Source organism: Camelus dromedarius, chromosome 16, assembly GCF_036321535.1.
Source record: "Camelus dromedarius isolate mCamDro1 chromosome 16, mCamDro1.pat, whole genome shotgun sequence".
In the NCBI taxonomy this organism is placed as follows: domain Eukaryota; kingdom Metazoa; phylum Chordata; class Mammalia; order Artiodactyla; family Camelidae; genus Camelus; species Camelus dromedarius.
Window position 1 is genome coordinate 21,248,193 of NC_087451.1, and position 10,306 is coordinate 21,258,498.

Below are 10,306 nucleotides of genomic sequence, written 5' to 3' on the forward strand. Positions count from 1 at the left end.
TCATATCAGCACACCAAGGAAAAATGGTAACATTTGTGCAGTGCGCCAGAATAACGTGGGTGTGGTTTGGTTACTATATACAGGCTGTGGTAAGACCATGTCATTATGTTTCTTTATGTGATAGAAATATAATAAATATAATATACACAGCATTAAGGAAAATTTAAAAATACTGAATGTGTCTAAAACTTCCAAATAATATCTTTGTTTAATCTTTTAAGGAGAAATTTCAGCTTGATGCCGTGGACAAAACTTGTTTTTATCTGGCTTTATACTTCAAGTAATGACACACATTTCCTGATCAAAATTTTTAAAATAAGGGCATACAGTATTTGCATACTTGATAATTAGCATCATAGAGAAACTGCAGAAGAAGGCTGTAAAAATGTAAAACCATGTATTTTTTTTTACCACTGTTGAAATTATATTTAAAAAATTTATAGCTCTTCTTTTTCCTTCACTCACAAATATAATGTTGAAATTTCTAGGATAATGAGAATAAATTTTGAATCTACTTGAACTCTTTTGCATATCAAATATTTCAAAAGATGATGAAGATCTAACCTTCAGAAAGTCCACATGTTTAATTAAGTAAGGAGTCATCCTGATGCTAGGCTGGTCCCAACTGAAAGGGCACATCAGCCACAGATACGCAGAAGTGCCTGATACAGTCAAAGTGGGAGATTCGGAGCTCCCTCTCTGAGCTGTCTCTGCCGGGACGATCCACTTGGCCTTCCAGCACCCTGGGCTGGCTGGCTGCACTCTGGCTGCATGCCCTGCTCCAGGCATCCTTGAACACCAGCCCTCCCAGAGACTCCAGGGGTCTCTTGCTTGCAGCTGGCAGCATCACACTCTCTGCTGGCCTCTGAAGTCCATGCCCTCCTCGGTTCCACTCAGCACGTGGTAAATGTGCTCGCCTGCTCTGAGGATGGCAGCGTACGCCGTCCAACTCCTACTTGGCGCGGGCTGCCCCCTGGGGAGCCCCGGGTTAGGCTTCTCACGGCTACAGACCACCTCCCAGGGCTCTGGCCTCTCTGCCCATCCAGCCACCCCGTGACTGAGGGATCAACAGTTCGTGACACATCTGTAACCTTTTTGACGCTAAGACTCAGTGGTTGGCAGCTCTCTTTTACGGTGAGCTGAGGTTCTCTTTCCCCATACGCAGCAGCCATTTCTAGTGCCCAAACCAGTATTTTGATGTGTCTTGTTCTATTCCTGAAGCATTTCTTCTATGCTTCATTAAACAGTTCTTGTTTTACGTTCTTTACAAAATGTCCTTCACTTTTAATCATGTCATGGTTATATATTCTGCTCCCTCAGTTTGTAAACTCGTTCGGTGGGTACTGTATTTACTGGTACAGGTCTCTAATGTATATTTTAGTGTAAAGAAGGAAATACAAAGCCAGTGTTTTCTCATGGCCAGTGGTTGAGAAACACTCTGAATTGTTCCCTATGCCTTGTGGCTCATGACTTGTCGCTGGTAGATGTTCACTGAGAACTAGGGCTTAAAGAACACGTCAGCCAGGGTAATTTGCTTTTCCATTCTGCAGGCAAGTCAGAGATACACATCCGCCTCTGGAATTGTTCTTGATGTCACCACTATTTTGACTGCTGCTGTAATAAGCCAGGAGCTCTTGACTTTCCAGTGCTGAGCCTTTGGGGTATCTGTCACATTTAGGTCTAGTGACGGTGCAGGAATGGAAGGAGCTCAGGAGTGAATCCTGGTCTGTGCGGTGACAGAAGGTTCAAAGGGAATGGCAGCCACCGACTCTGCCTTCAGAAGGTTGTAGTCTAGCTGGGAAGAGCAGAAAAGCAGAATGAAGTGGCTTGAGTCACCTTCTAAACAATGTGATAACAGGCTTAAAAAATAAAATGTACAAGTGATTTGCAGGGAAGGACCCATGTTTTAGGCATCTGTTTGATCTTCATCAGCACCTAGAATGATGCCAACGTGTAGAAAGAGTCCCCCAAATTTCAGTCTACAAATTCCCAGATGTTCCAGGTTTCTTTATCCTAATCATTCTTGTTCCCAACAGTTGGAGTCTCGATTTGACCCCTGAGTACACACCAGCTGGGCATCCTTGGAGATTTACTACACCTCCCCCAGTAGACTCCATTTCCTGACCTATAAAATGGATAATGAAGTGATACCTCATAAGGGTGTTCGAAGAATAAATAGTACAACGCGTAGAACCTTAGAAGTGTCTGGAGCACAGTAGTAATTCTGCAGATAGTAACAGCTGTGACTTCTGTGGCCCCATCCTTTGTTAGTTCTCACTGTGAACTCTGTTGTAGTGAAGTAGTTTCCTTCTTGATTCCTGTGAGAAGACATGCTTGTGTAATTGGTTAGTTCAACTACCCAGTAAACATGTGTAGAGCATTGCTATATGCCAGGCTCTCAGGTAAGTGCCCCACTGCCACCAGAAAGGGATGTCCTCTTTCATATCATTCATCTGTCTCGTGTATCAAAATCCAGCTCAGGTCCTACTCAGACTTATTTTTGCAGTTATTCTACCTGCTAGAGGAAGGAAATGTTGGCCTGGAAAGAGACAGGCAGGTGTAAGAGACAAGCGTACACTAAGATAGTTGTGAAGAAATGAGAGTCTGGTCTAGGGAGTTGGTGGTAGAAATGAAAAGAACGGATGCTCAAGAAACCAGTTACCTAGTGCTTTCTTGGGGGAAGAAGCAGCCAATGATGGTAGCAAGGTCGGAGGGAGACTGAGGTTTCACACTGTGACCTTTCGTACCTTTTGAATTTCCTGCTGGGTGCGTGTATACCTGCTTTAAAAATACAAAGTGATGATTCATCAAAAGAGGATCCCTCTAAAAAAATGCAACAAATAACGGATAGGATTGAAAGAAACGTGACCAGAGAACTAAAGAGAGGAGAGACTAAGCCCCAGAGGAGTCAAGACCCAAGACGTGAGTTCTCGGCGGCCCCTTCTCTCTCTTTTCTGTCAACTAGATTCCAGCTCCATCAGCCCACATGTTGAAAACTGTGAGTGTTGATTTCTTTTTTCCTGGGGTGTGTTGGCTCTCCGGTTCAAACGTGGTCCCTTTGCAACCCTTGTGTATAAAGTCCCATCGGTAGAAATTTACACTTCCAAATGCCTAGTCATAGAATTTCCTGAAACTTTGCTTTATAAAGAAAAAAGAAAATGGCTAGCAAGAGGCCTATGGGAGTGCTTGTAATTTAAAGTTATTGGCAGAGACGGTGAGGATCATTCAAAAGCCATTTCTAACTTGGTTTTGTCATACATTACATGGTTCCTTTTGGTTGTTGCAGATAGGAGCTTTCACATACTACGTTATTTGGTCCTAATTTGAAATAGAGGTGGGAGAGGGCCAGTTTGTATCTGCGAGCATTCGTGGGTAGAGCTGTGCAGGGAATTGCTGGAACTGCACTGTGCTAAAGTACAGGAGTACAAAGGCTTGTTGTGTGCGAAGCATCCTATTAAGCACTTAGAAGAGAAGAAGGTGGGCCATACGTGGTGCCTCACCGCCAGCACAAAGCATGTAATTTGTATGTAGATGAGGGAGTTTGGTGACCCTTCATGGAGAAATTTAGGAGAAGAATAACATAATTCCTTTAAGATTAAACCAACGTTTGTTTGGTTTCCAAATTGGAAAAGTGATAAAGGTATATGGATAGTCTAGAAATTTGGGGAAAGAACAACAAAAAAAACGAAAGTCGAGATAATTTATATCTTAATGGTGGATGCAGAGAAAAATGCATTCACTTCTGCATATCTCAACATTCACCTACCAACTTGTATCAGGCTAATTATTCAGTTAACGGGTATGTAAGTATGTATATGGTCTCTAGTCTCCTGCTCGTCAAATAGTAGGTATCAATGCATGTTAGCTGAGTAACTGAAAAAATAAATGAACATTATTTTGATAATGCTCCTATGTACATAGCATTTGTAGCCTGTAAACATCTTATGGGCCTTATCTCACTGTTGACTTTCAAAGCTCTGGGATGCGGATGGGGCAGATGAACTCTCCTCATTTTGCATTTGAAGAAACCGTGATTCAAAAGGTGTGTGAAATGGCTTGCGTGAGCAGAGAGGGACTCAGATTTCCTGCTCCCGCTCTGTTGCTTTTAGTGCCTAATACGTGTAACTCTGATTACTGTTCATTTCAGAATTTCTTTAACTCCTTTAGGTAGACAATTAGGATATAAGTTAATAAACTACCAGCCTTAACCAGACATCTTACAGCATTGTGAGGAAGGTAAAATGACATACTAATAGAAATCTACCAGGAGTTTTTCTGGAATGCAGACAGTATTAAGTGTGCACCTCCAGAGGAGATGGGCTGGAAAGGCCTTCCCCCCAACCCTTTGCTGCCCTGTTTTCTCCATCACCTCAGAGTTCGTGCACTGAATGTAGCAGTACGTGCGTATTTCTTTAATGCAGAGATGGGATCTGGTGGAGGGACCAGGGAAGGCTTTGTAGAAGTGACACCTGAGATGGTCCATGAAGGGGTGGGTAGGATGTGATACGTAGGGATCCAGGGAGAAAGAAACTCTGGTGCAAGAACAGAAACAGAAAGAACCAAGGTGGGAAGAGGGGAAGTCTGACATCTGAGGAAGAGGGAGCTGTCTTGTCTGACCTGAGTTGAATGGATGTGTCAGGGAGACAGACCGAGAGCAGATATGTCAGAAGCTGTTCCTGTGACTAACCCATTCTGAACGGAATGTCTTGTCTCCAAGTTGCAAATGAGGCTGACCAGAGCACCTGATGCAGGAGCTTTTTTGCCTTTGTCCTTGAACCACTGACCCCTCTGCCCTCCAGTTTCTTTATTTTTCACTCGATTCTGCACTGTAGTTGGTTTTCCATCCCCTCTATCCACACTCACCACAACAGCCTTTCACTGTTCGGCTCCTCTTCTGCCCCTGATTTGCCCTTGATCTCTTCCTCTCCGGACCATGCCTGATCGCACTGTCAGGACACCTAACTCCCACCCTCTCCCTTGACCGCGATCCTTCCTCCCACTCGAAGCTGGGAACAGCTGTGACTTCTGCCCAGCTCCTACGCTGCCCTCTCAGACCCTCTCACGGCATGTGACAGCAAGGTGAGTGCTTGCTCGAATGCTAGACACCCAAGTTTGACTTGAATAAACTAGATGGTTAGCCCCCCAAATATGGGGCTATTAACCAAAACAACACCGCCATGAATTTAGAATGCTGTACCATTGAGCACTAAAATCATCTCACACACGGTGTAAAATAAAATCTACCCAGTGTTTCTCTGAGAAAATTTTATTTCATTTGACTGTGATATTTTTATAGTCAATTTCTATGAATGAAAAAAGTAGTCAATTAACCCAGTCTTGTTTTCCTTTGTACTAATTGTAAGGGGAAAAAAACTCAATCAAAATAATATTTGTTCTGCCCTGCCCAAGATCATCCCCCTCAGAAAAAAAAAAAAAATCCCACAAAAAAAATTTTTAAAAAGAGGTGAGTGTGGGGTGGGAACGGAATTCTCCTGTTCAAAGGACAGATTTTTGCTCTTTCTGTGAACTGGACATTTCAAAGAGAACCAAATGTGATTCAGCTTCCTCAGAACTGCTTCTTTTTTCTTGCCTTTGGCTTGTCCCAGTTGAGCAGCTGGTCCAGTGGACAGGCGTTGATGAAAACAAGGCTGAGCTCCAAGGCCAAGGAGTATTTTTAGGTCTCGAGGAACAAGGTTTTTTTATTTGAAGGAAAGGGTGGTAATGTCATCCAAAGCACTAGCCTTGTGTACAGGCTGGCCCTTGGCGGACGCGGGAGGCGTGCTTTGGAGGGAACAGAGCCACAGGCCAAGCTTCAGGAAGCTGACCCCTGTGGTGACCCAGCTGTTCATCTGGCCTCTCTGAAAAACTTAATGGCAGACGTTTGAGTGGCTTTTCTCATTCTCTGTCCCTTTTATAAAACTGTCGATGAACACAGGCATTTGCTCTGTTTCCATCGCCCCACAGGAGGCTCAAGCCTCACATTCTGTATTCTTTCCCCCTTGAGCAATAAGAATAAAAGTAACTGTTGAAACCCCCAAGGGAGGTCATATCCTCATGGGAAAGTGTTAGCCGGCCACCTTTGAACAGTCCTCAAGGTAAAAATTACATGAAGAAGCGAAGGATTGAAGATTAGATGCCAGTGGGTGTATGCTCCCGTGGGTGCACTGTGTGTGTACGTGAGCCCAGCACGCGGGCGTGTGCTTGATGAAAAGTGCCCTGTGCGGTGAGGGGAAGGCGGGACGGGCAGCGCCACCCACCTTGCACGGGGTGGCTGGCTGTTCAGACAGGCCTGCTCCCCTACAGTCTCACTAGAACAAGTGATTCTAAGTTCACATTCAGGAAAATCAATGATTTCGGTGAAATAAGGAAACTGAAACTGTCTTCAGCTGAATCTTGTAATTTTCGTTGAGCTGCTCAAGACCCATGGGCAAAGGCTTATGAACAACTAACTTCCTTATCTGTAGACTGCTTTGGTATTCTCCTGGGGGAGTTCTTCCAGACGTACCATAGACCATCTTTACTCCAAATGTGTCTTTTGCACTATTAGTCCAGCACGACAGCCCACCACGTCCTTCTCCTGAAGAGGGACCGTTCCCAAAGGTTCTTAGCATAAGTCTTGCTTTATTGTTCTACGTTTTTCATTTATTTATTTAGCCATGGGACATTTTTTCTTTCCCACTTGTCACTTGCGCTATACTGCACAATACAGGAAAGCATTAACACGAGATACAGCTGTTCTTAAACTCGACATTTCTGTCTGTATGCCATTAAGTATGTGAGAGGTAATCAAAGTGGAGTCTGTGTGGACAGACCACTGTGTGTGGTCAGTCACCTGGGAGCTCATGAGGAATGCGGATTTTGCCCCCCCCCACCTGAGACCTACGAATCAGAATCTCTGCAGGTGGGGCCCCGGAATCTATGTTCATAAGCTCTCCATGGGATTCTCATCTGTGCTAAAGTTTGAGAAGTCCAGATGCAGCTGTTCAGTCAGAGCTGAAGCCAATAGTCACACACTTAGATGACAGCCAATCCACCAAACCTTATGGATTCGCTCCTTGGTTTTTAAGGCCCCATCCAAGCAACCCAAACTTAATTTACTTTTAATTCCAACTCCATGCCCTGCTCACTGCCTGCTTACTCTGCTTCTCACAGCTACTGGTACTGCTAATGCTGTCTTCACCTGTTTTTGTGCCATGGACCCCTCCGCAGAATAATGGTTTTAAATGCTCACAACGAAACATAATATTTCAAAGAAACCAAGTTATACTGAAATACAGTTGTCAAAATATTTTAAAAGCTGTGTTGATAAAAGAAGCGAATGTATTTGCATTTCATATAAGATCTAGAGGCAGATCTGTCACCGTTATAATTTCAGAATGGTGATGTCTGTAAACAATATTTTGAAATGCCTACAGCTACTGAACTGCATGAAAATACCTGTAACTTCTTTTGGTGGCAGAGTTGCAGGGACTGCTGCTAGCAGTGGGGTTTGTCACCATATTGGAAGAAAGTAGACTCTAAGTTAATTTCCCATGAGTAGCTTGTCGCTTCCTACTGCCTATCCAAACAGCACTCAGTTTTCAAGACCAGCGAATTTCTTCACCTGTTCCAGTCTCCATGGAGAACCCACATTTCTGGAGCTTTTGTGTGTGTAGGATAATACCCAGCAAGGCACTTAGTTGTTTGTAGAATTCAGCTTTGTGTCTTATCTCTTCCATCTCAGTGTGGGTTTCTTAGAAGCAGGGACTAGACTTGTGCTTATTTTGAAATTCCCTGACCAACAGCAACCAACACAGTGCTGGGCAAATGGTACCCCAGTGATTCTCAACCCTGGACACACATCAGAGCTACCCGCAGATGCTTGGGTTCTGTGTGCCAGGCCAGTGGTTGTCAGCATGGAGTCCCCAGACCAGCAGCGTCAGCATCACCTGGGAATTTGTTAGAAATGCAGATTGTTGAATCAGAAACTCTGGAGGTGGAGGGGACAGCGATCTGATTTTGAGATGCACTAAAGTTTGAGAATCACTGCCCTGGGGATTCTGATTCAGAAAGTATGGGATAGAATTCAGGAAACTGTATGGGAAAAGTATCACTATTCAGTAAACTCCATGAGGTGAAGGGTATGGTTAAGGTTTGCTCACCATTCTTTCTCCAGTGCCTGCCATACAGTCAGGACTCAAAATTAGTTGTCAAATAAGAGAAAGAATGTGATTGTTGAAGCCCACTGTCTGGGTAATGAGCAACTGTATATCTCAGTGTCTGGAGACTTTTATAGGAATTAGGTATAACAAGCCCTTTGGAAGGTGAACACTCCCTTCAAAGGTGCCATTTATTGCAGAGCATCAATTTAATAAATGATGCACTAGAGGCTTTTCTGATAGCTCCAGCTAGTGATTTAGGTTATGGGAGAATTTTGGAAAACAAGCCAAAAGATCAGACTTTTAAAACCTAAAAGTCTTCACCTAGTTAATTAAATCTTGCTTTATTTTCTTCTTCAGGAGAACTCACCATGTTGAGCTTGTTACCGAACTTAACTGGGTCCACTCGCCCGACATGGAGCAAAGCCAATCTGCTGACACCGGGCTGTGATGAAGGTAAGGACAGCATTTATTGCAGGGCACCAAACAAGGAGAGTGGGAAGCTCACGCTCGAAAGACCCGAACTCCCTGATGCCTTTCAGGAAGGGGTTTTTAGGGACTGTGTGAGGGAGAGGGTCATGGGTGTGTGATCAGCTCGTGCACAGTTCTCTGACAGGTGCATGGTGAGGTGATAGGATGACATTTGGGGAATCGCAGTCATCGACCTTCTGGTTCCAATCTTTCTTGGGCCTTCCTGCTAGTGGTCAGCAGTTTCATCTGGTAGGAGCCTGGTTTCTGTAGAAACAAGTCAAGGATATGGCTCAGGATATTACCTGTAGGCCTTGAGGAGGGACTAGGGTTCCTTGACTTTGTTTTATGGCTAAACTATTACTGTTTTGTCTTGCCTGACTGTTTTCCTTTGTTTTTGCATTTTCTTACTTCTCTGATTCAATTTGCTCTTTGGAACTTGGGGGAGGCCTAAGAGGCTAAAGCTTTTCTACAAACCAGAAATGAGGGACACAGGGTGGCAGGGGGTCTGTACCTGGGAAGACCCCACATTATCCTGCTTGGTTTCAAGCTCTTCGGGGTCTTCTGATCTTTCTGACTACAGTGAGTATGACCTGAGCAACCACTGTCTATTCTCCATCACTATGAGTTTGTCTTTTTGAGGCTGTTACATCGATGGATTAGTACATAACTTTCTGAGACTGATCTCTCACTCAACATAGTGCCACTGAGACTCACCCAAGCTCTTGAGCTTGTTCCTTTTATTGTTAAGTGACATTCCGTGGCATGGATGCACCACAGCTTACTCATTCTCCTCTGCTGAAGGACGTTTAGGTTCTTTGCAATTAGGGGTCACTTACTATGAATAGGGCTGTCTTAAACACTCCTGCAGAGATCTTTGTGTGAACATAAAGTTTCATTTTTCTTGGCTAAATACCAAGAAGTGGGGTTGCTAGGTTCCATGGTGAGTGTATGTTTAATTGTAAAAACTGCCGAGCTGTTTTCTAGAGCAGCAGTTCTATTTTGCGTCCCCATCAGCAACGTGTGAGCATTCCAGCTCCTCCGCATCCTCGTCAGCCGTTGGTATTGTCAGTACTTTTTATTTCAGTCATTCTGATCAGTGTGCAGTGGTATCTCATGGTGGTTTTAGTTTGCATGTCCCTACTGATTCATGATGTTGAACATCTCATGTCTGTATTTGCTGTCCTCGTATCCTCTGTGGTGAAGATGTCTGTTCGGATCTTTTGCTCATTTTAAAAACGGGTTAATCTGTTTCCTTACTATTGAGTCTTGAGAGGTCTTTGTATAGTTTGGATATAAATCCTTTGTTGGCAAAGATGGCTTCATGGGAGTGTGACCTGCGTAGTCGCACAAGGCCCATGCTCTAAGGGCCCCATGCTTCACTTACTGTTCTGCTGTTGCAGTCTTAAAATTGTTAACAAGTTTTCAACAAGGGATCCCACATTCTCAGTCTGTACTGGGTTCCATAAATCATGTAGCAGGCTCTGTTTGTTGGATATGCAATTTGCAAATATTTTTTCCCAGTCAGTGTCTTGTCTTGTCTTTTTCTTAACAGTGTCTTTCTCAAAGCAAGTTTTACATTTTGATAAAGTCCAGTTTATCTTTTTGGTTTTGGATAGATTTTGCTTTTGGTATCATGACCAAGATCCCTTTGATCACAAAAATTTTCTCTTCTGTTACCTTGTAAATGCATTATAGTT